We start from the raw sequence: 27,990 nt of genomic DNA, 5'->3' as shown, positions 1-27,990 counted from the left end.
ACCGCTCTCGGGGTAACGGAACCTACCTCTGGGGGCACCACAGTGCTTCTCGGAGTATGGTAAAAACCTCTTCTCCCTTCCTAGACTCAACAACTCTGTGCACCAGCCAGTTTCCCGTCCTCTGAGATGTCTGACTCCTCCTGGTCTTACAGGTCTGTGTTACACCGATTTCTGCACCCACTCACGTTACACTTTTCCTAACAGTCAATTGCACCTACTCCCAGCTTCGGAGAGAGGACAGCACTTACCTCCATTTTGACTTCAAACTTTCTAACTGATTAAATTTTTTCTAGCTTATCTTTTAACTCCGGCAGAAGACCTAAAACCTATCCCCCTCAGGCAATAGGGACTGCCCAGCTGCCAGCCACACCCCATGTGATTGACCTCAAGACAATGGTTGGTTTGAAGGTCACAGCCTATCTGCACGCACCCACAGACCTTTGTCCCACGTTTTCCTTATATAAGTCTTGAAGTATTTTTGGTACTTTGGAGACAGTCCTCGAGGGCTTAGTCTGCTGTCTTCCCAAGTGTTGGCCTCACTGAAATAAATTTATTTCTGGTTTGACCACCACCCGTTTCTCTGCCTTTGGATTTTGTCAGCAGCAAATGGCCAAACCTGGTTTGGGACCCCTGCAGCCAGGTGCCCTTGCACCCCTGTGCCTCAGCTACACTTCAAGTTTACACAATCACCTAAATGTGTACTTCGAGACCCATACTTCAGAATACCCGCTTTCTGATTTTTTTCAAGGAGAGAGGGAAGATGAGAAGGTTGGGAGACAGGTACAAATCTCCTTAACAAGACTTCAGAGTTTGGCAAGAGTGGTAAGCAACCTCTGATAATTCAGCCCAAGCCTTCACAGGGCTGTTCTCTCTCTGATGATAGACAGCAAGGCTCCTGGAAAAACAAATTTTGCTTCCTTGTGTTGTGTGGGCTATATCATGCCAACACTAAAACAATTTGGGGGGAAGGTTTCTACTGGTCACTATGGGTGCCTTTACTACAACCTTTTTGTAAAACATGCAGTTCAGGGGCGCCTGGGTGGCTCAGTCCATTAAGTGTCTGACTCTTGATTTCAGCTCCTGATCTCATGGCTCCTGAGATCCAGCCCTGAGTTGGGCTCTGTGCTGGCAGCTCGGGGATTCTCTCTCTCTCCCTCACTCTCTGTCCCAACCCCCTCCCTCAAAATGAGTAAATAAACCTGAAAAAAAAATTTTTTTTAAATGTGCAGTTCAGGGGCTCCTGGGTGGCTCAATCGGTTGAGCGTCTGACTTCAGCTCAAGTCATGATCTCATGGTTTGTGGGTTCAAGCTCCAGGTCAGGCTCTATGCTGACAGCTCAGAGCATGGAGCCTGCTTTGGATTCTGTGTCTCCTCTCTCTCTGCCCTTCCCCACACTCGTGCTCTGTCTCTCAAAAATAAATAAAACATTTTAAAAAAGTGCAGTTCAGACTGTATGTCACTATGGAACATACTCTAACAACAAATGAAACTTCAAAGAAACTTTAAACATCATTTAGTATATTTCTTGTTAAAATGCACAGTATTATTTTGAAACTGTTTGATGTAAATTAGGACCAAAAAAAAGTAACTATGCTAATGTTGTTAGGAGCCAAGATTTCCAGTGTTAAAGAGACCAGGTATGAATTGAAGGAAGTTAAGGGAAAATCTGTAAACTTCAATTTGAATTAGAATCCAGAAAATTGTAGAATTTGTTGCAATTACTTTTACTCTTATTGTATAACACTAAAACCATGTTTTTCTCTTCTGGGTATGTTGGTTCTCCAGTACCTATGATTAACCTTTTTAAGAGTTCTTCCTGTAATAATGGCAGAGATTAGAGTATGCTCTGTGAAAAGTAATAAAAGGAAATCTTTAGAATGCAGTTGGGAAGCCCTCAAGGTGAGCTGTCAGGTCCTATGACTTGTCAATTACAGACCCAGGGGAAGAGAAGGACCTTGCACATGGCCACTCCTATCCCAGCAAGAAGGAAGGCCTTTCTCCTCCCCTGGCAACAGCCCAGCCAATGAGAGACTGCAACAATGCAGCCAATGAAAAGCCACTATACTTTGAACTCCCAGTTTCCACCAATGGACTTTCTGTTTATAACAGCCGAGCTTCCCCTTTCCTCTGTAAAGGAACATTCCTCTCGTTGAAGGGAGTTACCTATAGTTTGTCGGGAGAGTGTGTGCTGTGGCTTGCGATTCTCTGCTATCCCCCAATAAATCCATTTTTGCTGTTAAAATAGCTGGCAGTTTTGTTTTGTAAGGTTAACTTACTTGGTGATCAGAAGTGGGGTGCGAAGAGATCCCCAGCAACTCGGAGGCTGGTGAACAAACCCGACAGCACCCACAGAGCCAATTGGGCTCACTGCTTTCTCGCTGACCCTAGAGTTTGCGGTAAGTTTCCTCCTGGATTTGGGGCTCTGCGCTTTGTGTTTGCACTCTCCAGGCTTTATTAGGATCTGTTTTATGCCCTTGTTGTTTGTTTTGTTTTTACTTTGAAAGTGCTCCTTTGACCTTTGGTCGGACTTCTTTTGGGGACTGGATTGTTCCTATTGGAACTGTGACGGTCTTTACTCTGATTCCTTCTGGAACCAAGCTGCTACTGATGAAACTGTGATGTTTAGGAGTTTTTCCCTTTGCACCAGAGAAAAACCTAGTAATGGGATTGCAGTCATCAAAATGCTCTGAGAGTGCTGCTCCCTTCCTTGCCCTTAGTGGGACTCTGACTGGTTTTGTGTTTAAAAACTATGGTCCTTCTGCATGCACATTTATAAACTAAGTGGATTGACTTAACCAAAAGTAATTTAGAGCACCGGTGCCTGGGTGGCTCAGTCGGTTAAGCGATGAGCCTGCTTGGTATTCTCTGCCCCTCTCTCTATGCCCCTCCCCTGCTCTCTCTCAAAGATAAATAAACTAAAAAAGAAAAAAAAAAAAACACCAATGGCCATTATGGGGAACTTTTGATCTCTCCGAACTTAATTTACTCAAAGTTTTAGAAAGCTATGGGTACTTAATAGAAAAAAACAAAAACAAAACAAAACTGGGATGCCTGTTTTAAATGGTACTGATAGAGTAGACAGTTAGTTAGACATGTATCGGAGGCAAGGATGGTGATAAATAGGGTACACATTAGAAGCCTGGGGCCACAACATCCTGACTTTGTGGCTCCCAAGACCCTTCAACATCCTGGCCTTGTGGCCGCCAAGACACCAAGGCTAACAGATCAAGAGCCACAGGTGCAGAACATGCCCTCTCCTCTTCAGCCTCTGCCCCAGAGTAACCTATAGTGTCATTGTAATGTATTTACACTGTGATTTTAACCCTGCCCCTGTGGGAGGAGATGGACAGGACAGTTCCAGCAGGAACCTTGTAGGGCCCAAAACTCGTCCTCCTAATTGGCAGGAGGAGTCCCTTAGATGGTTGGAAACGACCTCAGTTAGAGACTGACCTAGCTATGACCCATAACCTATGCAAACATAAAAAGAAAAGACAACCCTAATCCTGGTGCAGTTGCTACCTCTGGGTCTGCTCACTGTCCCTTCTTGACAGTGTTCTGTCCTTAGTAAACTGCTTTGTGCTTGCTACCTTCCTTCAGGCTGTCGCTGAGTATGGATCCTCAAATAAATCTTTCATGGGGAATACAAGCATTGAGGCCTCCATTCACACAATGCAGACTCTCCCACAGGTAATAATACTTTGAGACTTCCAGATATTTTCAGACCTAGCCTCTTCTAAACCTAGCTGCTTCCAGAAGGACCTGTTTGGCAACAGTCCACAGGGACGGAGTGGTTTACCTGGACTGGGAGAGAGCCTGGAAAATTCTTTTCTGAGGAAGATGATTTTCTGCCTCCTCCCACTCCCCACCCCCCCTGCTCCGCCAATCTTATTTCAAGCAATATTTCAGCAGTTTGTGAATAATATTTAAATGGGCAATACCACCCATAGAATTCCCTTAGTAATAGCACAGTGGTCCTGGGTGGCTCAGTCAGTTAAGTCTCTGACTTCATCTCAGGTCGTGATCTCACAGTTTGTGAGTTCAAGCCCCATAATAGGCTCTGTGCTGACAGCTTAGAGCCTGGAACCTGCTTCAGATTCTGTGTATCCCTCTCTCTCTACCCCTCCTGCACTAGCATTCTGTCTCTGTCTCTCTCTCTCTCTCGAAAATAAAAACATTAACAAAAAAAATTTTTTTTTTAAATAGTGCAACGGTTCCCAAATTTGTTTGCACATTGGTCACCAGGGAACTACAAAAACACTGATGCCTGTGTCTCATAGGCCTGGACTTAGGAATTTTTTAATAAAATTTTTGTTCAGTTTACTTAAACTAAAAAAAAAAAAACAAAAAAACAATTCACCCATTTCTCCCACCCTCCATCTCTTATAATCACCGTCTGTTCTCTGTATCTACACGTTTGTTTTTGTTTCTAGTTTTTGTTTTTGTTTTTGTTTTTTTAGATTTCACATGTAAGAGAGATCATACTGTATTTATGTTCTGACTTATTTCACTTAGCATAAGGTCCTTGAGGTCCATCCATGTTGTTTCACATGGCAAGATTTCATTATTTTTTAATGGTTGAATATTTATCCATTCATTCATCTATGGATGTTTAGGTTGTTACCATATCTTGGCTATTGTAAATAATGTTGCAGTGAACAGGGGGGTACATGTATCTTTTCAAGTTAGTGTTTTTGTTTTCTTTAGATAAATACCCAGAAATCGAATTGTTGGACCATATGGTGGTTCTATTTTTAATTTTTTTATGAACCCCTGTACTGTTTTCCATAGTGCCTACACCAGTTTACATTCCCATTAACAGTGCACAGGGTTTTCTTTTTTCCACATCCTCTTCTTATTTTTTTTTTTTTAATTTTTTTTTCAACGTTTATTTATTTTTGGGACAGAGAGAGACAGAGCATGAACGGGGGAGGGGCAGAGAGAGAGGGAGACACAGAATCGGAAACAGGCTCCAGGCTCTGAGCCATCAGCCCAGAGCCCGATGCGGGGCTCGAACTCACGGACCGCAAGATCGTGACCTGGCTGAAGTCGGACGCTTAACCGACTGTGCCACCCAGGCGCCCCTCCACATCCTCTTCTTATTAACACTTGTTATTTCTTGTCTTTTGAGTTTAGCAATTCTAACGGGTGTGAGATGATAACTCATTGTGGTTTTGATTTGCATTTCCCTGATGATTAATGATACAGAGCATCTTTTCTTGTACCTGTTGGCCATCTATATGTCTTCTTTAGAAAAATGTCTATTCAGATTCCCTGCCCATTTTTTAATCAGATTGTTTTGTTGTTGTTTTGTTTTTTTGGGTGTTTTTGCTGTTGGGTTATGAGTGCTTCAGATATTTTGGATATTCACCCCTTATCAGATATATGATTTGCAACTATTTTCTCTCATTCAGTAGGTTGAGTTTTCATTTTGTTGATGATTTCCTTTGCTGTGTAGAAACTTTCAGTTTGATGTAGTCTTATCTATTTTATTTTTTGTTTTTCATTTGGTTTTTAAAATTTTTATTTTAATTCCAGTTAGTTAACATACAGTGTCATATTAGTTTCGGTGTACAATATAGTAATTCAACACTTTCATACATCACCAGGTGCTCGTCACAAGTGCACTCCATGATCCCCATCACCTATTTCAGCCAGCCCCCCACTCCCCTCCTCTCTGGTAACCATCAGTTTGTCTTCTATAATTTAGAGTCTGTTTCTTGATTTGTCTCTCTCTCTCTCTCTCTCTCTCTCTCTCTCTCTTCTCTTTGCTCATTTGTTTTGTTTCTTAAATTTCACATATGAGTGAAATCATATGTTATTTGCCTTTCTCTGACTTATTTGGCTTAGCATTATACTCTCTAGCTCCATCCATGTTCTTGCAAATGGCAAGATTCATTCCATTGTGTATATATACCACATCTTCTTTATCCATTCATCAATCAATGGACATTTGGGCTGCTTTCATATGTTGGCTATTGTGATAATGCGTTTATAAACGTAGGGGTGCATATATCCCTTTGAATTAGTGTTTTTGTATCTTTTGGGTAAATACCCAGTAGTGAGATTCCTGGATCACCGGGTAATTCTATTTTTTACTTTTTGAGGAACTTCTGTGCCATTTTCCACAGTGGCTGCACGAGTTTGCATCCCTATGAACAGAGAACGACATCCTTTTTCTTCACATCCTCAACAACACCTGTTGTTTCTTGTGTTGTTGAATTTAGCCATTCTTACTGGTGTGAGCTGATAGCTCATTGTGGTTTTGAGTTGCATCTCCCTGATGATGAATGATGTTGAGCATCTTTTCATGTGTCTGTTGGCCATCTATATGTCCTCTTTAGAGAAATGTCTGTTCACGTCTTCTGTCCAGTTTTTAATTGGATTATTTGTTTTTTGGGTGTTGAGTTTTAGAAGTTCTTTGTAGATTGTGGACACTAATCCTTTATCAGATATGTCATTTGCAAGTGTCTTCTCCCATTCTGTAGGCTGCCTTTTAGTTTTGTTGATTGTTTCCTTTGCTGTGTAGAAGCTTTTTAGTTTGATGTAATCCTAGTAGTTTATTTTTGCTTTTGTTTTCCCCTTGCCTCAGGAGACATCTAGAAAAAAGTTGCTATGGCCTTTGTCAAAGAGGTTACTACCTGTGTTCTCTTCTAGGATTTTTATGGTTCCAAGTCTCATATTAGGTCTTTCATCCATTTTGAATTTTTTCTCTGTATGGTGTAAGAAAGTGGTCCACTTTTATTCTTTTGCACATTGCTGTCCAGTTTTCCTAACACCATTTGTTGAAGAGACTGTCTTTTTCACATTGGATATTCTTTCCTGCTTTGTCGAAGATTAATTGACCATATAGTTGTGGGTGTAATCCTACTTGGATTGGTTTGTTTGTTTGTTTGTTTTTGCTTTTGAAAGAGGGACCTGGTTAAATACACTGTGGTATATCTACATCAATGTATAATATGCAGCCATAAAAGTGAATGAAAATTTCTGTACACACTGATGTGAAAAATTGAATGAAAAAGGCAAGGTGAAGAACAGGAAAAGAGTATATACTATGTTACTTTTTTCACAGTAAAAAGGGGGAATAAAATATATGTACTTAGGTTGTACATATTAAATACTGTAATCCCTGATTAATTATAAAACTAGTTAACTACAGAGGATGGTGAGGGGAAGATAATCTACACATAGTGTACCTTTTGGTACACTATTCAAAATAAATAAATAAAATAGGCTATTCAAAAATAAATAAAATAGGCTCTTAAAGGAATACGTAAATGTACCAGGACAAATAGAGAAAGATTATATCAGAATTTTAATCTTTGTCGACTTGCTTGGCATTTTAACCTTCATAACATTAAACAAACTAATATTTAAGAATTTAAATATTTAAGAATTTAAATTTAAATATTTAAGAATTTAAATTTAATTTAATTTTTGCTATTTAATTTTATTTAGATTTGAGTCTTTCAGCAAAAAGTCCCCTTTGGGAATTCTTCACATCTTGCAAGGATGACATGCAAGGAGAACATCAAGTTCGCCACCCTAAAATTTCACAAAGGAAATCTCTAAACTTACGTAAAGAACATCCATGCTGAAACAACTTTGACCCAAATGTAACAAAGAGTATAGACTATGAATAAAACAAGAAAGTTTCAGAGAAATATGAGACCTCCTAAACTCATTCTGTTGTTACTAATCAAATTGCAAAACAATAGTCTTTATAAAAATATTTCAAGAATATAGTTAATTCCTTCTACTTTTGAGACAAAAAATTTAAACAGAAAGCTTGACAAAATTACTGCTCTAGACTGCCAACTATTTTTAGTGGTAGAAGATGAGGGATTTTTGACATTTGATGAAGATACAAATTTCCTTCTATAAAATATGTTACTAGAAACAGTTTTTATAATTAAAGTCTGCTGTGTATATAAAGGTTAATGATATTATTAAATGTGCTACTTCTGTATGCTGTACCTCAGACACTTGAATGTGTACAAGCGAGCATACTTTTTTTAAAAATAAGAGCATCGTACATTAAAAAAAGGGGGAGGGTTGCCTGGGTGGCTCAATTGATTAAGCGTCTGACTTCCGCTCAGGTCATTATGATTTCACAATCTGTGAGTTTGAGCCCTGCATCAGGCTTGGTGCTAACAGCTCAGAGGCTGGAGCCTACTTTAGATTCTGTGTCTCCCTCTCTCTGCTCCTCCACCACTCATTCTCTCTTTCTTTGTCTCTCTCTCTCTTTCTCTCTCTTTCAATCTCAAAAATAAATAAACATTAAAAAAATAAGCAATCTCTATCAAAATAACACAAGCATTCTTCACAGAGCTAGAACAAACAATCCTAAAATTTGTATGGAACCAGAAAAGACCCTGAATAGCCAAAGCTATCTTGAAAAAGAAAACCAAAGCTGGAGGCATTACAATCCCAGACTTCAAGCAGTATTATGAAGCTGTAATCATCAAGACAGTATGGTACTGGCACAAAAACAGACACTCAGATCAATGGAACAGAATAGAGAACCCAGAAATGGACCCACAAACATATGGCCAACTAATCTTTGACAAAGCAGGAAAGAATATCCAATGGAATAAAGACAGTCTCTTCAGCAAATGGTGCTGGGAAAACTGGACAGCAACATGCAGCAAAATGAACCTGGACCACTTTCTTACACCATACACGAAAATAAACTCAAAATGCATGAAAGTCCTAAATGTAAATGCCATCAAAATCCTCGAGGAGAAAGCAGGGAAAAACCTCTTTGACCTCGGCTGCTGCAACTTCTTACTCAACGTGTCTCTGGAGGCAAGGGAAACAAAAGCAAAAATGAACTATTGGGGGATGCCTGGGTGGCTTAGTAGGTTAAGCGTCCGATTTTGGCTCAGGTCAAGATCTCACGGTTTGTGGGTTCGAGCCCCATGTCGGGCTCTGTGCTGACACTTAGAGCCTCGAAACTGCCTCAGATTCTGTGTCTCCCTCTCTCTCTACCCCTGCCCTGCTTGCACTCTGTCTCTCTCTCAAAAATAAATAAACATTAAAAAAAAAGAACTATTGGGACCTCATCAAAATAAAAGCTTCTGCATGGCAAAGGAAACAATCAGCAAAGCTAAAAGGCAACTGACGAAATGGGAGAAGATATTTGCAAATGACATATCAGATAAAGGGTTAGAATCCAAAACCCATAAAGAACTTATCAAATTCAACACCCAAAACACAAATAATCCAGTGAAGACATGGGCGAAATACATGAATAGACACTTCTCTAAAGAAGACATCCAGATGGCCAACCAACACATGAAAAAATGCTCAACATCACTCAACATCAGGGAAATACAAATCAAACCCATGATGAGACAACCACCTCACCCCTGTCAGAATGGCTAACATTAACAACTTGGGCAACTACAGATGTTGGTAAGGATGCAGAGAGAGGATCTCTTTTGCACTGCTGGTGGGAATGCAAACTGGTGCAGCCACTCTGGAAAGCAGTACGGAGGTTCCTCAAAAAAGTAAAAATAGAACTACCCTTCAACTCAGCAACTGCACTATTAGGTATCTCTCCAAGGGATACAGGTGTACTGTTTCAAAGGGACACATGCACCCCAATGTTTATAGCAGCACTACTGACCATAGCCAAAGTATGGAAGGAACCCAAATGTCCATCGACAGATGAATGGATGAAGAAGATGTGGTATATATATATATATATATATATATATATATATATATATATATACAATGGAGTATTACTTGATAATCAAAAAGAATGAAATCTTGCCATTTGCAATTAAGTGGATGGAACTAGAGGGTATTATGCTAAGCAAAATTAGAGAAAGACAAATATCATATGACTTCACTTGTATGAGGAATTTAAGATACAGAACAGATGAATATAAGGAAAGGGAAGCAAAAATAATATAAAAACAGGGAGGGGGGCAAAACGTAAGAAACAAATATACAGAACAGAGGGTTGCTGGAGGGATTGTGGGAGGGGGGGATGGGCTATAAACGGGTAAGGGGCATTAAGGAGTCTAATCCTGAAATCATTGTCGCACTATAGGCTAACTAACTTGAATGTAAATGAAAAAATAATTAAAAACAAATAATTAAAATATGAAAAAATAAATATTGAAAAAATTAAAAAAAAAAAGAGCATCGAGGATTGTTGGCAATAAACAGACTAGACCTTTTGCATATTCCAACCAAAGTAAACTATGTGATATACAAGATACTTTGGAATTGCTTTATCCTGTACTTCCACAAGATGTTCAAACAAGGTAAAATAGCAGATTTTAACATTAAGGAAGCTGTTTGACCAAAAGAAAGCCTTGACATTTTACTTTGCAGATAACAATAGCAGCAAAGCAGGACTCTAACAACTTGGTAGTTTGAAGATAAAGGAGTTTATTTGCTGGAAACTTCTCAAGAGGAGTGCCTGGCTGGCTCAGTTGGTAGAGCATACAACTCTTGATCTTGGGGTTGTGAGTTCAAGCCCTATGTTGCTTAAAAATAAAATCTTAAAAAAAAAAATAAAAGAGACTGCTGAATTAGTAATCAACTGAGTCGTCATGTCCATAGGTGATACTTGCTGTTGGAGTGCAAATTTATAGATGAAAAAGTGCAGGGAGGAGGCTAGAATAATAAACCATGTGATGATGGATTAACATTGCCGACATCAGTATGAACTCATTTAGCTAAATATAGATCCAATGGGATAAAGAGAAAAAAAAAATATATATATATATATATTTAGTTTAAAGAGTGAGCCTGTGGGAGAGGGGGGCAGAGGGAGAGAGAGAATCTTTTTTTTTTTTTTTAATTCAAGTTAGTTAACCCAGTGATTCATTATTGCATAGTGCTCATCCCAACAAGTACCTTCCTTAATGTCCATCACATTAGTGCATCTCCCACCCACCTCCCCTCCAGCAACCCTCTGTCTGTTCTCTGTATTTAAGAGTCTCTTATGGTTTGCCTCTCTTTCTGTTTTTGTCTTATTTTTCCTTCCCTTACCCTATGTTCATCTGTTTTGGTTCTTAAATTCCACATATGAGTGAAATCATATGATATTTGCCTTTCTCTGACTCACTTATTTTGCTCAGCATAATACACTCTAGTTACATCCGTGTTGTTGCAAATGGCAAGATTTCATTCTTTTTCACCACTGAGTAATATTCATTCCATTGTGTATACATACGACATCATCTTTATCCATTCATCAGTCGGTGGACATTTGGGCTCTTTCCATAATTTGGCTATTGTTGATAGTGCTGCTATAAGTATTGGGGTGCATGTGCGCCTTTGAATGAGCATTTTTGTATTCTTTGGATAAAAACCTAGTAGTGCAGTTGCTGAGTTGAAGGGTAGTTCTATTTTTACTTTTTTGAGGAACCTCCATACTGTTTTCCAGAATAGCTATACCAGTTTGCGTTCCCACCGACAATGTGAAAGTGTTCCCTTTTTTTCTGCATCCTTGCCAACATCTGTTGTTTCCTGAGTTGTTCATTTTAGCCATTCTGACAGGTGTGAGGTGGTATCTTGTGGTTTTGATTTGTGTTTCTCTGATTGATGAGTGATGTTGTGCATCTTTTCATGTCTGTTAGCCATCTGGATGTCTTCGGAAAAGTGTCTATTCATGTTTTCTGCTCATTTCTTCACTGGATTATTTTTTGGGTGTTGAGTTTGATAAGTTCTTTATAGATTTTGAATACTAACCCTTTATCCAGCTGTCATTTGCAAATATCTTCGGCCATCCCATCGGTTGCTTTTTAGTTTTGTTGATTGTTTCTTTTGCTATATAGAAGCTTTTTTATCTTGATGAGGTCCCAACAGTTCATTTTTGCTTTTGTTTCCCTTGCCTCCAGAAACATGTCTAGTAAGAAGTTGCTGCAGCTGAGGTCAAAGAGGTTGCTTCCTGTGTTCTCCTCTAGGAATTTGATGGTTTCCTGCCTCACATTTAGGTCTTTCATCCATTTTGAATTTACTTTTGTGTGTGGTGTAAGAAAGTGGTCCAGTTTCATTCTTCTGCATGTCGGTGTCCAGTTTTCCCAGCACCATTTGCTGAAGTGATGGTCTTTTTTCCATGGATCTTCTTTCCTGTTTTGTCAAAGATAGGTGGCCATACATTTGTGCATCCATCTCTGGGTTCTCTATTCTGTTCCATCAATTTATGTGTCTGTCTGTTTTTGTGCCATTATCCTATTGTCTTGATGATTACAGCTATGTACTACAGCTTGAAGTCTGGGATTGTGATGCCTCCAGCTTTGGTTTTCTTTTTCAACATTACTTTGGTTATTTGGGGTCTTTTGTGGTTCCATACACTTTTTAGAATTGTTTGTTCTAGGTCTGTAAAGAATGCTGGTGTTATTTTGATAGGGATTGCATTGAATGTGTACATTTCTTTGGATATTATAGACATTTTAACAATATTTGTTCTTCCAATCCGTGCTTTTCCATTTCTTTGTGTCTTTAATTTCTCTCATAAGCTTTCTTTAGTTTTCAGCAAACAATCCTTTACCTCTTTGATTAGGTTTATTCCTAGGTATCTTATGGTTTTTGGTGCAATTGTAAATGGGATCAATTCCTTGATTTCTCTTTCTGCTGCTTATTATTGGTGTAGAGAAATGCAGCTGATTTCTGTATGTTGATTTTATATCCTCTGACTTTGCTAAATTCATGTATCAGTTCTAGAAGTTTTTTGGTGGAGTCATTCATGTTTTCCAGCAGAGCATCATGTCGTCTGTTAAGAGTGAAAGTTTGACTTCTTCCTTGCCAATTTGGATGTCTTTTATTTCTTTGTTGTTTGATTGTGGAGGCTAGGACTTCTAGTACTATGTTGAACAGCAATGGTAAGAGTGGACATCCCTGTTTTATATGTGACCTTAGGGGGAAAGCTCTCAGTTTTTCCCTATTGAGGATGATATTAGCTGTGGGTCTTTCATATATGGCCTTTATGATGTTGAGGTGTGTTGCAGACTTTGAGTCTGGAGTTCTCTCTTGTCCAGCAAGAGAGTGGATGCGGAATTGAATACAAGAGAGGCTAATGTCCAGGAGGAGACAAGACCCCTGAACAGCTTATTGAGCTCTCAAGGTTTAAAAAAATTTTTTTTGCTTATTTATTTATTTATTTATTTATTTTATTTTTTTTTTTTAAATTTTTTTTTTTCAACGTTTATTTATTTTTGGGACAGAGAGAGACAGAGCATGAACGGGGGAGGGGCAGAGAGAGAGGGAGACACAGAATCGGAAACAGGCTCCAGGCTCTGAGCCATCAGCCCAGAGCCTGACGCGGGGCTCGAACTCCCGGACCGCGAGATCGTGACCTGGCTGAAGTCGGACGCTTAACCGACTGCGCCACCCAGGCGCCCCTTTTGCTTATTTATTTTTGAGAGAGAGAGAGGGAGAGAGAGAGAGAGAGAGAGAGAGAGAGAGAGAGAATGAGCAGAGGAGGGGCAGAGAAAGAGGGAGACACAGAATCTGACACAGGTTCCAGGCTCTGAGCTGTCAGCACAGAGCCCAATGTGGGGCTCGAACTCACGGACTGCAAGATTATGACCTGAACCGAAGTCGGACACTTAACTGCCTGAGCCACCCAGGTGCCCCTCTCAAGGTTTTACATATGTGGTGAACATGCAGAAGAAAACAATAAGATAGTGACCATTAATTTGTGTGTGTAAGAAGCAAAGGGTTTGGTGGGCAAGTGGCATTAGAAGTTGAGATTAAAGAAAAATGATATATTGGAGCCAGATGTTGGAAGGACAGTGTTTCTCTGTGGGTGATACAGCCAAGTAGGTGTTATCTCCAAAGTTTAAGATTGCTGGAGCATGCTGCCTTAAGGTTAACAAGGCACTTTTCATTAACTAACCTTGGGCACTTTCGCCCCATAGTGGCTTTCCACCTCCAACTGTCCTGGGACACTTTCATCCTGTGGAGGCATCTTCCCACCGTAAGCCTTGTTTTACTTAGTGACTAACTAACCTTGGGTGCTTTCACCTGATGGTGGCTTTCCGCCTCTATGTTTTGTCTTAATGACTGGCCTTGAGAGCTTTCACCCTGTGGCAGCTTTCCGCCCTAAGCCTTGTTAACCCATTGGTGTAAGCATACAGAATTCTTAAACTTATTTCCCACAGAGGTGTGTTCCTTCTATGCCTACTTTCTTGAGGGTTTTTATCAAGAAATGTTGCTGCATTTTGTCACATGCTTTTTCTGTATCTATTGAGGGGATCATGTGGTTCTTATCCTTTTACTGATGTGGTGTATCACACTGATTGATTTGCAAATATTGAACCAGCCCTGCAGCCCAGGAATAAATCCCAGTTGATCATAGTGAATAATTATTTTAATATATTGTGAATTCAATTTGCTAGTATCTTGTTGAGAATTTTTGCATCCAGCTTCATCAGGGATATTGGCCTGTAATTCTCCTCCTTAGTGGGGTTTTGGTTTTGGAATGAAGGTAATGCCGGCTTCGTAGAATGAGTTTGGAAGCTTTCCTCCCATTTCTATTTTTTGGAACAGTTTGAGAAGAATAAGTATTAACTATTCCTTAAATGTTTGGTAGAATTCCCCTGGGAAGCTCTCTGGCCCAGGACTCTTGTTTTTGGGGAGATTTTGATAACTGATTCAATTTCTTTGCTGGTTTTGGGTCTGTTCAGATTTTCTATTTCTTCCTGTTTCAATTTTGGTTGTGCATGAGTTTCTAGGAATTTGTCAGCTTCTTCCAGATTGCCCAGTTTGTTGGCATATAATTTTTCATGGTATCCTCTTTTAATTGTATTTCTGTGGTGTTGGTTGTGATCACTCACTCCTCCTTCATTCGTGATTTTACCTATTTGGGTCTTCTCTCTTTTCTTTTTGATAAGTCTGGTAGGGGGTTATCAATTTTGTTTATTCTTCCAAAGAGCCAGCATTTTTGTTTTAATCTGTTCTACTGTGGGTTTTTTGTTTGTTTGTATATTGCTTTCTTCTGCTCTGATCTTTATTATTTCCCTTCTTCTGCTGGCTTGAGGCTTTATTTGCTGGTTCTATTCTAGCTCCTTTAGGTGTAGGGTTAGGTTGTGTATTTGGGACCTTTCTTGATTCTTGAGATTGGCCTGCATTACAGTGTATTTTCCTCTTAGGACTGTCTTTGCTGCATCCCAAAGGGTTTGGACTGTTGTGTTTTCATTTTCATTTGCTTCCATGTGTTTTTTTTATTTCTTCTTTAATTTCATGGTTAACCCATTCATTCCTTAGTAGGATGTTCTTTAGCCTCCATGTATTTGAGGGCTTTCCAAAGTTTTTCTTGTGGTTGATTTCAAGTTTCATAGTGTTGTAATCTGAAAATATGCATGGTATGATCTTGATCTTTTTGTATCTGTTGAAGGCTGATTTGTGACCCAATATGTGATCTATTCTGGAGAATGGTCCATGTGTACTTGAGAAGAATGTGTATTCTGCTGCTTTAGGACATAATGTTCTGAATATATCTGTTAAGTCCTTCTGGTCCAGTGTGTCATTCAAAGCCATTGTTTCCATAGGGTGTCTGGGTGGCTCAGTCAGTTAGGCATCAGACTGCAGCTCAGGTCATGATCTCATGGCTCGTGGGTTCGAGCCCCACATTGGGCTCTATGCTGACAGCTTAGAGCTTGGAGCCTGCTTCTGATTCTGTGTCTCCCTCTCTCTCTGTCCCTCCCCTGCTCACACTCTGTCTCTCTAAAAAATAAACATTAAAAAATTAAAAACAACAACAGCAACAAAAACCCAAAGCCATCGTTTCCTTGTTGATTTTCTGCTTAGATGATCTGTCCATTGTTGTAAGTAGGGTATTAAAGTCCCCTACTATTATGGTATTATTATCAATTAGTTTCTTTATGTTTATTATTAATTGGTTTATATATTTGGGTGCTTCTAAATTGGGGGCATAAATATTTATAATTGTTAGATCTTGATGGATAGACCCCTTAATTGTGAGATGATGCTTTTCTTCATCCCATGTTAGTCTTTATTTATTTTTTTAATGTTTATTTATTTAGAGAGAGCACGTGTGTGAGTGGGGGTGGGGCAGAGACAGCGAGAATCCCAAGCAGGCTCCATGCCATCAGCACAGAGCCTGACGCAGGGCTCGAACTCACGAACTGTGAGATCATGACCTGAGCCAAAACTAAGAGTTGGACGCTTAACTGACTGAGCCACCTAGGAGTCCTAGGCTTTGTTTTCAAATCTAGTTTGTCTGATATAAGCGTGGCTATTCTGGCTTTATTTTGCCATCCATTGGCATGATAGATGGTTCTCCATCCCCTCACTTTCAATCTGCAGGTGTCTTTAGGTCTAAAATGAATCTCTTGTAGGCAGCATGTAGATGGATCTTATTTTTTTTATCCATTCTGATACCTTGTGTCTTTTTCAGAGTGATTTTTGAAAGATATGAATTTAGTGCCATTGTGTTACCTGTAGAGTTGGTGTTTCTGGTGATGTTCTCTGGTCCTTTCTAGTCGGTTGCTTTGGTCTTCTTTTCTTTTTTTTTTTTTTCCTCCACTCAGTGTCCCCCTTAAAATTTCTTTCAGGGCGAGTTTAGTGATCACCAACTCCTTTCATTCTTGTTTGTCTGGGAAACTCTTTATCTCTCCTATTCTGAATGACAGTCCTACTGGATAAAGAATGCTTGGCTGCATATTTTGCCCATTCAGCACAGTGAATATTTCCTGCCACTCCTTTCTGGCCTGCTAGGTTTCAGTGGACAGGCCTGCTGCTAACCTTATGTGTCTACCCTTGTAGGTTATGGATCTTTTGTCCCTAGCTCCTTTCAGAATTCTCTCTTCATCTTTGTATTTTCCAAGCTTCCCTATGATATGTCATGGTGTTGACCTGTTTTTTCATTTTTCGGGAGTTCTCTGTGCCTCTTGGGCTTGAATGCCTGTTTCCTTCCCCAGATTAAGGAAGTTCTCAGCTATAATTTGTTCAAATAAATCTTCTCCCCCTTTTTCCAGCTCTTCTTCTGGGACTCCTATGATATGAATATTGTTTTGCTTTATGGAATCACTAAGTTCTCTAATTCTCCCCCTTGTGATCTAATAATTTCCTTTTTCTCTTTTTTTCAGCTTCATTATTTTCCATAATTTTATCTTCTGTATCACCTAGTCTCTCCTCTGCTTCTTCAATCCTTATTGTGACTGTGTCCACTCAGTTTTGCCTCTCAGTTACAGTATTTTTTATTTCAGTCTGATTAGTTTTTAGGTCTTTGATCTCTGCAGCAAGGGTTTCTCTGGTGTCCTCTATGCTTTTTTCAAGCCCGGGTAGTAGTCTTATGACTGTTATTCTAAATTCTTGTTCAGATATGTTGCTTATGTCTGTTTTGAGCAAGTCCCTGGCTGTGATTTCCTCTTGACCTTTCTTTTAGGGACAGTTCCTCCATCTTGTCATTTTGGCTAAGTTTCTGTCTTTTGTGTGTTTAAAAAAAAATTTTTTTATGTTTATTAATTTTTGAGAGGCAGAAAGAAACAGAGTGTGAGTGGGATAGGGGCAGAGAGAGAGGGAGACACAGAACCTAAAGCAGGCTCCAGGCTCTGAGCTGTGAGCACAGAGCCCCATGCAGGTCTTGAACTCCCGAGCCATGAGATCGTGACCTGGGCCGAAGTCAGATGCTTAACTGACTGAGCCACCCAGGCATCCTTCTTTTGTGTGTTTTAAATGCTTGTTATGTTTCCTGAACCTGAGATTAGTGCTGTATTTAAAAGGGGTCATACACTGTCCAGGGCTTGGCACTTCAGAAAGTGTTTCTGGTATATGCTATGTGCACTCTGCTGTTGCATCTTGGCCACTTTTTGTTGCTAGTTAGTCCTCTGCAGAGCTCCTCCTTGCTTCCAGTGGGGAGTGTTTGGACCTTTAACTAGGTGTGCTTTGATTTGTTTGTTGAAGTAAGCCTGGAAAAAATGGGCAGTGGGGGAAAGCCTGATTCCCCCAAAAAAGAGAAAAGGAAAAGGAACAACAACAAAAAACAGAATCAAAAAATTGTAAGTCTGATTCCAAAGAAAAAGAAAGAAAAAAAAAAAGAAAAAAGAAAGGAAAAGGATAAAAAAATCTGATCCAAAAAAAAAAAGATAAAAGGAAATTAAAAAAAAAAAAAAAAGAAAGAAACTATGAGCCTGATTCCAAAAGAAAAACAAAGAAGAAAGAAAAAAAAGAAAAAAAAAAGCAGGTCTGGTCCTATTTTCACCAGAACTGCAGGTGACGTTTTGAAGCACTTGATTTTCAGTATGCTTGGTGCATGTGGGGTGCTGTCTGTCCTGGAGAGGCTCCCTGTGTTGGCTCAGAGTCAGTCTTACCCCAGTAAATAAGCATTTTCCAGGTACACAGGGGTGGGGTTTGGTGTAAACGGGTCCTGCCTCCATTGGGGCCACTGTGTTGCTCTCTGAAGTCCCCCTGTGTTGGTGTTGGGGGGAAATGGCACCACCCCAATCTCCCAACTCTGGACTGGGGATCTCACACCCTTTGCTGTTCAGGAAGCCCTCACAGAATATCGAGGGTAGTCAGTCCACACTGTACCACAACTCTCTCGCGTTTTTTTCTTTGGCACGTGGCTGGTATTCAAAACCCAAAGTCTTAAAGGACCGGGCAGGGAAAGAGAGAGAATCTTAAGCAGGCTCCACATTCAGCACAAAGCCCAATGCGGGGCTCGATCCTATGACCCTGGGATCATGACCTGAGCTGAAATCAAGAGTCAGACACTCAACCAACTGAGCCACACAGGAGCCCCAAGAGGCAAATAATCGTACACAGTGTGTACATACAGATGTATTTCCAAGCTCTGCCCTCTGAGAGGGTCAAGAAGCAAACACCCCAGTAGCAATGAGCATACGCAGTGCCCAGATCTTGGTTTCTCATACCATTCTCTAATAAAAGAGCCAGGGCTTCTTGGAAAAATGGGTGATTCTAAAATCAGGTGTGTCACGCCAGTCAGAGTGGCCAAAATGAACAAATCAGGAGACTATAGATGCTGGAGAGGATGTGGAGAAACAGGAACCCTCTTGCACTGTTGGTGGGAATGCAAACTGGTGCAGCCGCTCTGGAAAGCAGTGTGAGGTTCCTCAGAAAATTAAAAATAGACCTACCCTATGACCCAGCAGTAGCACTGCTAGGAATTTATCCAAGGGATACAGGAGTACTGATGCATAGGGGCACTTGTACCCCAATGTTCATAGCAGCACTCTCAACAATAGCCAAATTATGGAAAGAGCCTAAATGTCCATCAACTGATGAATGGATAAAGAAATTGTGGTTTATATACACAATGGAATACTACGTGGCAATGAGAAAGAATGAAATATGGCCTTTTGTAGCAACGTGGATGGAACTGGAGAGTGTGATGCTAAGTGAAATAAGCCATACAGAGAAAGACAGATACCATATGGTTTCACTCTTATGTGGATCCTGAGAAACTTAACAGGAACCCATGGGGCAGGGGAAGGAAAAAAAAAAAAAGAGGTTAGAGTGGGAGAGAGCCAAAGCATAAGAGACTCTTAAAAACTGAGAACAAACTGAGGGTTGATGGGGGGTGGGAGGGAGGGGAGGGTGGGTGATGGGTATTGAGGAGGGCACCTTTTGGGATGAGCACTGGGTGTTGTATGGAAACCAATGTGACAATAAATTTCATATATTAAAAAAAAAAAGACTTAAAAAAAAATAAAATCAGGTGTGAGAAATAGCCTGGAGCGTCCTGTAGTGCCTGAAAGTTAAAAAAAAAAAAAAAGTACTTAAAAAATGAAAATACCTAAAATGATAGGAATATGTCAGAAAGACATGGGAGGCAACTGAAGGTGATCCCAGCAGCCAAAGCAGGACAAATTGAGCAATAAAACCAAATAGTATTGGATTATAACCTATAGTATAAAGTAATTATCCATGAGTCCACATGCTATAAATAAATAAAAGAATAAATGGAGAATAGACAAATCTCCCACACAGATTCCAGATAACTTATGTAGATACCTGAAAGGAGTGTTTATGCTCCATTGTATGCTTTACCTCAAGTTGGGGAGCATAACTCCCCACCGCTTATGTGTGGACTGTGCATAGCGAATTCTTTCAAATTGTATCGTATGTAAAGGCATAAGAAAGTGGAGAAACATGACAAAAACTACCTCAGCCTGGAAATCAAGATCAACATCAACAGTGATGAATCATGTTGATACCATGTACCCTTGATGTGATGTGATAGGAATGTCAGTTTACTCTGTGGTCTTCCTCTCCAAAACCCGTAATCCCATTATAATCATGAGAAATCACAATGGAATATTCCTCAGCAATGAAAATCAGGAACAAAGTGCTAATCCATGCTACAGCATAGGTGAACTTCATGAAAGTAGCTAGACACAAATAACTATGTTTTGTATGATTTTGTTTGTATAAAATTTCTAGAAAGACGAAAATAATAGAGCAAATCAATTAGGCATAGGCATGAGGGAACTGTTTAGGGGTGATAGAAGTGTTCTAAAATGATCATCGTGTTTATGCTCTTAAATTTAAGTTTTTGATCTATTTTAAATTAATTTGTGTATGGTATGAGGTAACAGTCCAACTTGTTTTGTTTTGTTTTTGCCTGTGGATATCCTATTTTCTTAAAAATACTTTGCTGAGCAAATCGGCCTTTTCCTTATTGTCAAAAATTTATTGACCAGAGATGTGAAGATTTATTTCTGGGCTTTTGATTTTATTTCATTGGTCTATATGTCTATCCTAATGCCAGTACTACACCGTTTTAGTGACTGTAGCTTTGTAGTAAGATTTTGAAATTGGGAATTGTGAGTCCTTTAACTTTGTTCTTTTTTTCTCCAAGATTGTTTTGACTATTCAGGGCCCTTTGAAATTTCATGTGAATTTTAGGATGAGCTTTAACATTTCTGGAAAAAAAAAAGACCAAAAAATTGCCATTGGGATTTTGATAGGGATTGCATTGAATTTGTATATTTCCAATCCATGAACATGGGATATTTTTACATTTACTTAGGTCTTCTTGAATTTCTTTTAGCAGTGTTTTATAGTTTTTAGTATATAAGTCTTGTGTCTCCTTAGATGACTTTATTCCTGAACATTTTTCCTTTTTGATGATATTTTATTTTATTATTTTAAAGTTTATTTATTTTTGAGAGAGAGAGACAGAGACAACATGCGTGGGAGAGGGGCAGAGAGAGAGGGAGACACAGAATCCCAAGCAGGCTCTGCACTGCCATCACAGAGCCCAGTGTGGGGCCCAAACTCATGAATCGTGAGATCATGACCTGAGCAGAAACCAAAAGCCCCAGGCACCCCATTTTTGATGATATTTCAAATGGAACTGTTTTCTTAATTTTCTTTTTGGACTGTTCATTGCTAGTAAATTGAAATGCAACTGGTTTTTATGTGTTGATTTTGTATCCTGCAACTTTGCTGAAGTCAGTTATTAGTTATAACATTTGTGGGTGACTGTGTGTGTGTGTGTGTGTGTGTGTGGAGAGAGAGAGAAAGGATGTTTCGTATCCACAAATAGACAATACCTATTTTTTAATGACCTAAAGAACATTTATAAAAATTCATCATGCACATAATGATCTGTATAAATCTCCAAAATTCTCTTAACATAATGTAACAAAATGAAACATAAAGCAATAAAATAATTTTCTAAAAAACCACAGGAAATTCTTAAACCACATTTTTAAATAGCTCAGTTCAAAGAAGAAATATAAATCCATGCATGAAATAATACCAGGGAGAACATGACTTTAGACACCAATTGAACTCTGCTCAGAAAATTTATATTACTAAATGTTTTTTATAGAAAGCAAAAAAGACAAAAATGAACCAAGTGTTCACCTTATATATGTTAGGGATCTTTGCAAAAACCAGAAATTCATTCAGACAAAATAAAACAGAAAACAAATTTTTTTTTATTCGATTCACAGCCCTGATAGAGAAATCCGAAAAACGTCCAAAGAGGATAGAAGCCCCAGGTGGCTCTCGGATTGCTTTCCGAACCAGGTAACAGAAAGAAATGAATCAGCTACAGGATGAATCAGCTACAGCTGTTTTGAGTCTTATCATTTTGCTTAAGATTTAGTTGCCATGGAGAGAGTATAAAATTAGCCTAGGTCAGGTTTTGTGTCTATTTTTTAATCTAGAAAAGTGTAGAACCACCGTATTCACTGATGGCTTCACCAAACCCATAGCCCATAAGGAAGGGTTAGTTCCACAGGAAAAATTGGGGTAGTTTATCAGAAGGGACGATGGATACAGAGTGGTGAAAACAAGCTGTCCATTACATACCTTTAGAAGCTAGATTTTTGCGAGGCTGTTGACTATAGCATTTATCTATAGTACCAAAAATTGAGTGCTCAATATTAACTGAATGGTTAAATAAAACATAGCACATTTAAGATGGCCTATGATGCAGCCATTACAAACGTGTTTTGGATCAATATTTAAAGATTGAGAAATTTGCTACAGAAATATTGAATATAAACTGTGTAGAGCCTGTGAATTAAATTTATTTTATTTTATTTATTTATTTAAAAAAATTTTTTTTAACGTTTATTTATTTTTGAGACAGGGAGAGACAGAGCATGAACAGGGGAGGGTCAGAGAGAGGAAGACACAGAATCTGAAGCAGGCTCCAGGCTTTGAGCTGTCAGCACAGAGCCCAGCGCGGGGCTAGAACTCACAGACCGCGAGATCATGACATGAGCCGAAGTCGGCCGCTTAACCGACTGAGCCACCCAGGTGCCCCTAAATTTAGTTTAAAAAGTTTTATTTATGCATATAACCAACACCTGAAAAGAATGCATAAAGATGTGGTGTGTATGTATGTATATCTACATCCTAATATCTGAATTTGTAATATGACCTTATTTGGAAAGAAGATTTTTGTGGATGTAAAAGTAATTAAATTAATGATCTTGTGATGAGATCATCCTGGATTATCCTCATAGGTCCTAAATCCAACAACCGGTGTCCTTATAAGAGGCAGAAGAGGAGAAGACGCAAACTATAGAGAAGGCCATGGCCACGTGAAAACAGAGATAAAAGAAGCCACAAGCCAAGGAATGTCTAAAGCCATCAGAAGCTGGAAGGGGTAAGAAATGAATCTCTCCTAGAGCCTGTGAAGGGAATATAGTCCTCCCGACACCTTAATTTCAGACTTTTTGCTCACCATAACTACGAGGGAATAAATCTCTGTTGTTTTACGCCATCCAGTTTGTGGTAATTTGTTACAGCGGCCCTAGGAAACTAGTAATCTCTGTATGCTTAGATAGATGGAAAGATAGAAAAAATATATAAAATTTATTTTCCCGAAATGTCTATATTTTTCCACAACAAAGAGTATTGTTTTAAAATGGGACTGTAGAGGCACCTGGGTGGCTCAGTCGGTTAAGCTTCCGACTCTATCTCAGGTCACGATCTCATAGTCAGTGGGTTCCAGCCCCATATCAGGCTCTGTGCTGACATAAAAGAAGAAAGAAAAAAAGAAAGAAAAAAAAGCATTAGAATGTGAATATAAAGAAGGCTAGTACATTTAATGTCAGACAAAACAAAATTTAAGCAAAAATTTAAGTGTGCCTATATTCTTACAGGCAATTCTGCAGGAGAATGCTGGTCACCGTGATTCAGGGAACCCCCTCCAACTGTGTCTCCTGTTGGCTACTCTGAATGCCTGGCTCATGTGGGGTCTTTCCACTTCCTTCAGGTACAGGTGTCCCCTTCTCCAATCTGAAAGTTTGCTTTATTTCACTTTTACAAAAGACCCACATCAGCACTTTTTGCTAGTGGAAGGACTTTTGCTAGTGGAGGGAAATCTGAAGCTGATTTTCACCTTTAGGAACTGGTCATTGTTGTTTTGCTTTATGCCATTTCCGTTTAGGAAAGGGATTATAGGAACATTCTACTTTCAGAAAACAGGGAATCTATTCCCGTCTCCCACCTCCTTCCCTTTGCTTTGGTGTCCTGGTTCAGAAGGTGTCAGGAGGTGGTTTGGGATTGGGTCTCTCTCCCTCCTCTGCTGCCGCCTAGGTTCCTGCCCTGTCTGACCACAGCATTCAGTGTGCTGGGTCCCCCACGTGTCAGGGAAGGGGGCATGAGACATTTACAGAGAGGGGTTATTACCACCTTTCAAGCGCTCATAACTCATGTGGAGGGATAATGAGTAAAACCTGACAGAAACCCACCTGCACCATCCTGTAAATTTCGCTGTCTTCCTGGTGACTATTTTCTATTCTCTAAGGGCTGAGGTGGGAATTAAAGTTATTATTTCTTGTTGGTAGGGTGGGGATAGAGGGACGGCCGGGCAGTGAAAACACAGCCTAACTTATTTTTGGAAACCGCAGAGCAGAAGCTGTTGTCTTGGTATTCTAGTTGCCCAGTATCCCCAGATTACCCAACAAAGCAGGCGCCATCTAACCAGGCGGATTCTGGAAAGAGTAGCTCATTGGGGAGTCACCGCAGCGTGGAGGATCCCCAGCAACAGCACCAGGACCCTAGGCAGGGGTAACGCCTGGGCTGTCCAACCACCACCAGGTGGCACCAAAGCGCAGCCGAGACCTGGAGATTCGCGTCCTGCCGCCTCAGATAGAAGTTGGGGATGCGGAGAATCAGATGCTGCGTGGGTGTCTTGAGAAGGGCCACGGTCCTTTGTCCCCTCCCTTGCCCCCTGGGTCAGAGCTCCCCTGAAAGGATATCCCTCCCCTAGTTAGGGATGTGAGGTCCCAAAGTGGAGATTCTCTGGGAGGACAGGCAGGCACCTGGAGAGGTGTCAAGATGGTATCAGGACCAGAGGACCTGAGGACCTGAGGACCTGAGTATGCGAGGTTTCACAAACGTGGCTGGGAGGGGGTCGGCAGAGTGGAAGTGGCCATGAGGTCTCGGCCAGTAGGGCATGTGCCCAAAGCGGGAAGTGAGGGAGACAGGCCACAAATCTATGTTCTGCATAGCTGTGGCAGGTGACAGGCCTGGGAGATAGAAGACCATCTATCTCAAGGGATGTCACAGCGGGCAGGAAATGGCCTCAAAACATTCGGATGACCTTCCTGGAAGGCAACAAGGGTTCCCCTTACTTAGATGTGGGAAGGAGAAATCCCTAATTGATGGAAAATCCTGAAAAAACAGGAATGCCAGAGTTTGCCTGGAAGTGGCTAATATTTGTGGGTGGCTGGTGGGTTTTATTTTTTTAATGGCCATTAGGAATAATAGGCCTCAAAAAAGAGGACAAGTTTTGTAACAGAAAAATAAAGTTACATTTTGTTTTACCAAAGCTAGATCATGGCTTGTGAAATGCACATCAGCTACAAATATTCATACAAATTGCACATAAGAAACCTTAATGAATTCCAAAAAGCAGAAATTATACTTAACTATATTCTGTAGCCACATTGTAACCAATAAATATTTAACACACACACACACAAGAAAACCCAGCCACTTGGAAATCATAAGAGGGGGAAAAATGATTCTAAACAGCACTAGAGTCATACAGAAATGAAAATTACAATACCAGAATCTTTAGAAAAAGAATAAGCAAGAAAACACAACATATCAACACTAAGGTATATGGACAAAGCTATGTTTTCAGATATAAACTCATAGCTTTAAATGCTTCTGTTAGCCAAGACAAAGAGAATTTAATCAACTGAATACATCACTTAGAATTTTAGAAAAGCAATAAATTCTTAAGAAAGGAGTAAAGAAATAACTGTGGAGGTAAATTAATTAGAAAAAAGAGAAGAGAAAAAAAGTTCTTTTTTAAGAACTAATAGACAAATGCAAAATGTACATCTTTTACTTACTTGTTCTTCGGAAAGTACTTAGCCATTTGTCCGAGCAGAGGGCCCATCCCTCCTTCCAGTTTGACCACTGTGCTCCTCTAAGGAGAGTCACAATACGCCCTCCCTCATAGGTCAGAGCCCACTCCCATAAGATCTGACACAACCTTCAAAATCTTGAAGTTCCTACACCTGCATAACTGGGACAAGATTGGGATGTTCTTGAGGATGACAGCAGGTTGGTATGAGTCATTGACCAGTTGGAAAGGGCTTACACTTATGTGTGTGTGTGTGTGTGTGTGTGTGTGTGTGCAAGTGTAAGGGCGTACATGGTGTGTGGGTGTGTACAAGTATGATGTACAAGTGTGGGTGTGTGCGCACAAGTGTGGTATGTACATATGTGGGTATGGGTATACAGGTGCAGGAGTATGTTTTATTTAAGAAAAAATTTAAAAAAAATTTTAACGTTTTTATTTATTTTTGAGAGGGTATGTACATATGTGGGTATGGGTATACAGGTGCAGGAGTATGTTTTCTTTTATTTAAGAAAAAATTTAAAAAAAAATTTTTTTTAACGTTTTTATTTATTTTTGAGAGGAAGAGACAGAGCATGAACAGAGGAGGGTCAGAGAGAGGGAGACACAGAATCTGAAGCAGGCTCCAGGCTCTGAGCTGTCAGCACAGAGCCCGATGCAGGGCTTGAACTCACGGACCGTGAGATCATGACCTGAGCTGGAGCCGGACATTTAACTGACTGAGCCACCCAGGTGCCCCAAGAAAATTTTTTTAAATGTTTACTTAATTTTGAGAGAGACAGAGTGTGAGCAGGGGAGGGGCAGAAAGAGAGGGAGAATCTGAAGCAGGCTCGAGGCTCTGAGCTGTCAGCACAGAGCCCGATGTGGGGCCTGAGGTCACGAACGGCGAGATCAAGACCTGGGCGAAAGTTGGATGTTTAACTGACTGAGCGACCCAGGCACCCCGGTTGCTTTCTTTCAATCCTAGAATTATTCTGAATTGTTGAAACCAGATGGTCTCCAAGCATCCAATCCCAACACAGAAGTCCATTTTTTATGTGTTCTACAACCACTGGTAGGCATGTATTATGAAACAAGGATTTCAATGGGTTCAAATTATGTACCCAAAACCAAAAAAGGAACTACCGGAAAGGAACTATTTTGATTTTCTTGTCCACCTATATCAATCATCTCTAATAACAGCACCATATACCAGGGACTCAGTGCCAAACAATCATTATCTCAGTTAACATTTCATTGTGTGGGAAGTGCTATTATTTATTCCCAACAGATAGGGCTCACAGAAGGGTTAAAGTGATTTGCCCTGCATCACACAGCTATCCTAATGCTGACCCTCAGTGAGGTTTGGATGGCTCCCAAGATGCCACTTTTATCATTATTCTATAAAAAGTATTATAAGTATTTTTATCAGTATTTTGAAAGTATTTTAAGGATTTTTTTTCTCCGATGCTTTGAAAATTATTTTTTCTCCATTCTTGTTGTATGCATTTAAAAAATAATATGTATGTCTGCCTTGGTCTTTTTCAGCCCTAGATATGACCCCAACCAGGATTCCCAGTGTAACCAGAGCATGGGACACCATGTTGTGGTATGACCTCTGTGAGATGGCCACAGAATCTGAAGGTTTTTCACTTGCATAAAGTCCAGACCCCTTCTTGCCCTGTAAGAATCTGCCCAGGTGGGAAGACCTCCTTGTTCTCATAACCCTTTGGTCTCTAGTCTGGCTTCAGAATCTACTCTTCATCATTCTGCTGTCCTGCTTCTCACAAATGAGCAAATATGGCACTGACTTGCATTAAAACACCGCTGTTGCTGGTACATAGTGAATTTTCTGTACTTGAGTCCTATTCAAGATACAACACATAAAACAACTACCTTATGGCGTTAAAGAACTTCAGTTATTTTGAGGGGGCACCTAGATGACTCAGTTGGTTAAGCATCCAACTCTTGAGTTAGGCTGAGGTCATGATCTCCTGGTTGTGAGATCAAGCCCCATATTGGGCTTCTCACAGGGCATGGAGCCTGCTTAAGCCTCTCTCTCTCTCTCTCTCTCTCTCTCTCTCTCTCTCTCTCTCTCTGTATGTTTCTCTCTCCCTCTCCGGTTGTTCCTCCCCTGCTCGCTCTCTCTCTCTTTCAAGAAAGAAGGAAAGAAAGAAAGAATGAAAGAAATTTGGTTATTTTTTCACAAAGTGGTTTTT

General features: G+C 40.0%; 1 long non-coding RNA gene across 3 annotated transcripts; it reads left to right on the top strand.

The window, feature by feature from the left end:
* Positions 1-1,878: 1,878 nt before the first annotated feature.
* On the top strand, positions 1,879-27,627 carry LOC116737985. 3 transcript variants are annotated; one of them, XR_004343410.1, is made up of 4 exons: positions 1,879-2,396; positions 22,935-23,077; positions 23,577-23,689; positions 27,320-27,627. It is a non-coding gene; the product is annotated as an uncharacterized LOC116737985 (long non-coding RNA). The 3 variants fall into 3 exon arrangements; XR_004343412.1 differs by lacking the exon at positions 27,320-27,627 and adding an exon at positions 25,892-26,075; XR_004343411.1 differs by lacking the exon at positions 1,879-2,396 and adding an exon at positions 21,856-21,987.
* Positions 27,628-27,990: the final 363 nt, after the last annotated feature.

Source organism: Lynx canadensis, chromosome A3 (genome assembly GCF_007474595.2).
Source record: "Lynx canadensis isolate LIC74 chromosome A3, mLynCan4.pri.v2, whole genome shotgun sequence".
NCBI lineage: Eukaryota > Metazoa > Chordata > Mammalia > Carnivora > Felidae > Lynx > Lynx canadensis.
Note: the sequence above shows the minus strand (reverse complement) of the source record. Positions and strands in the feature narration are given on the sequence as shown.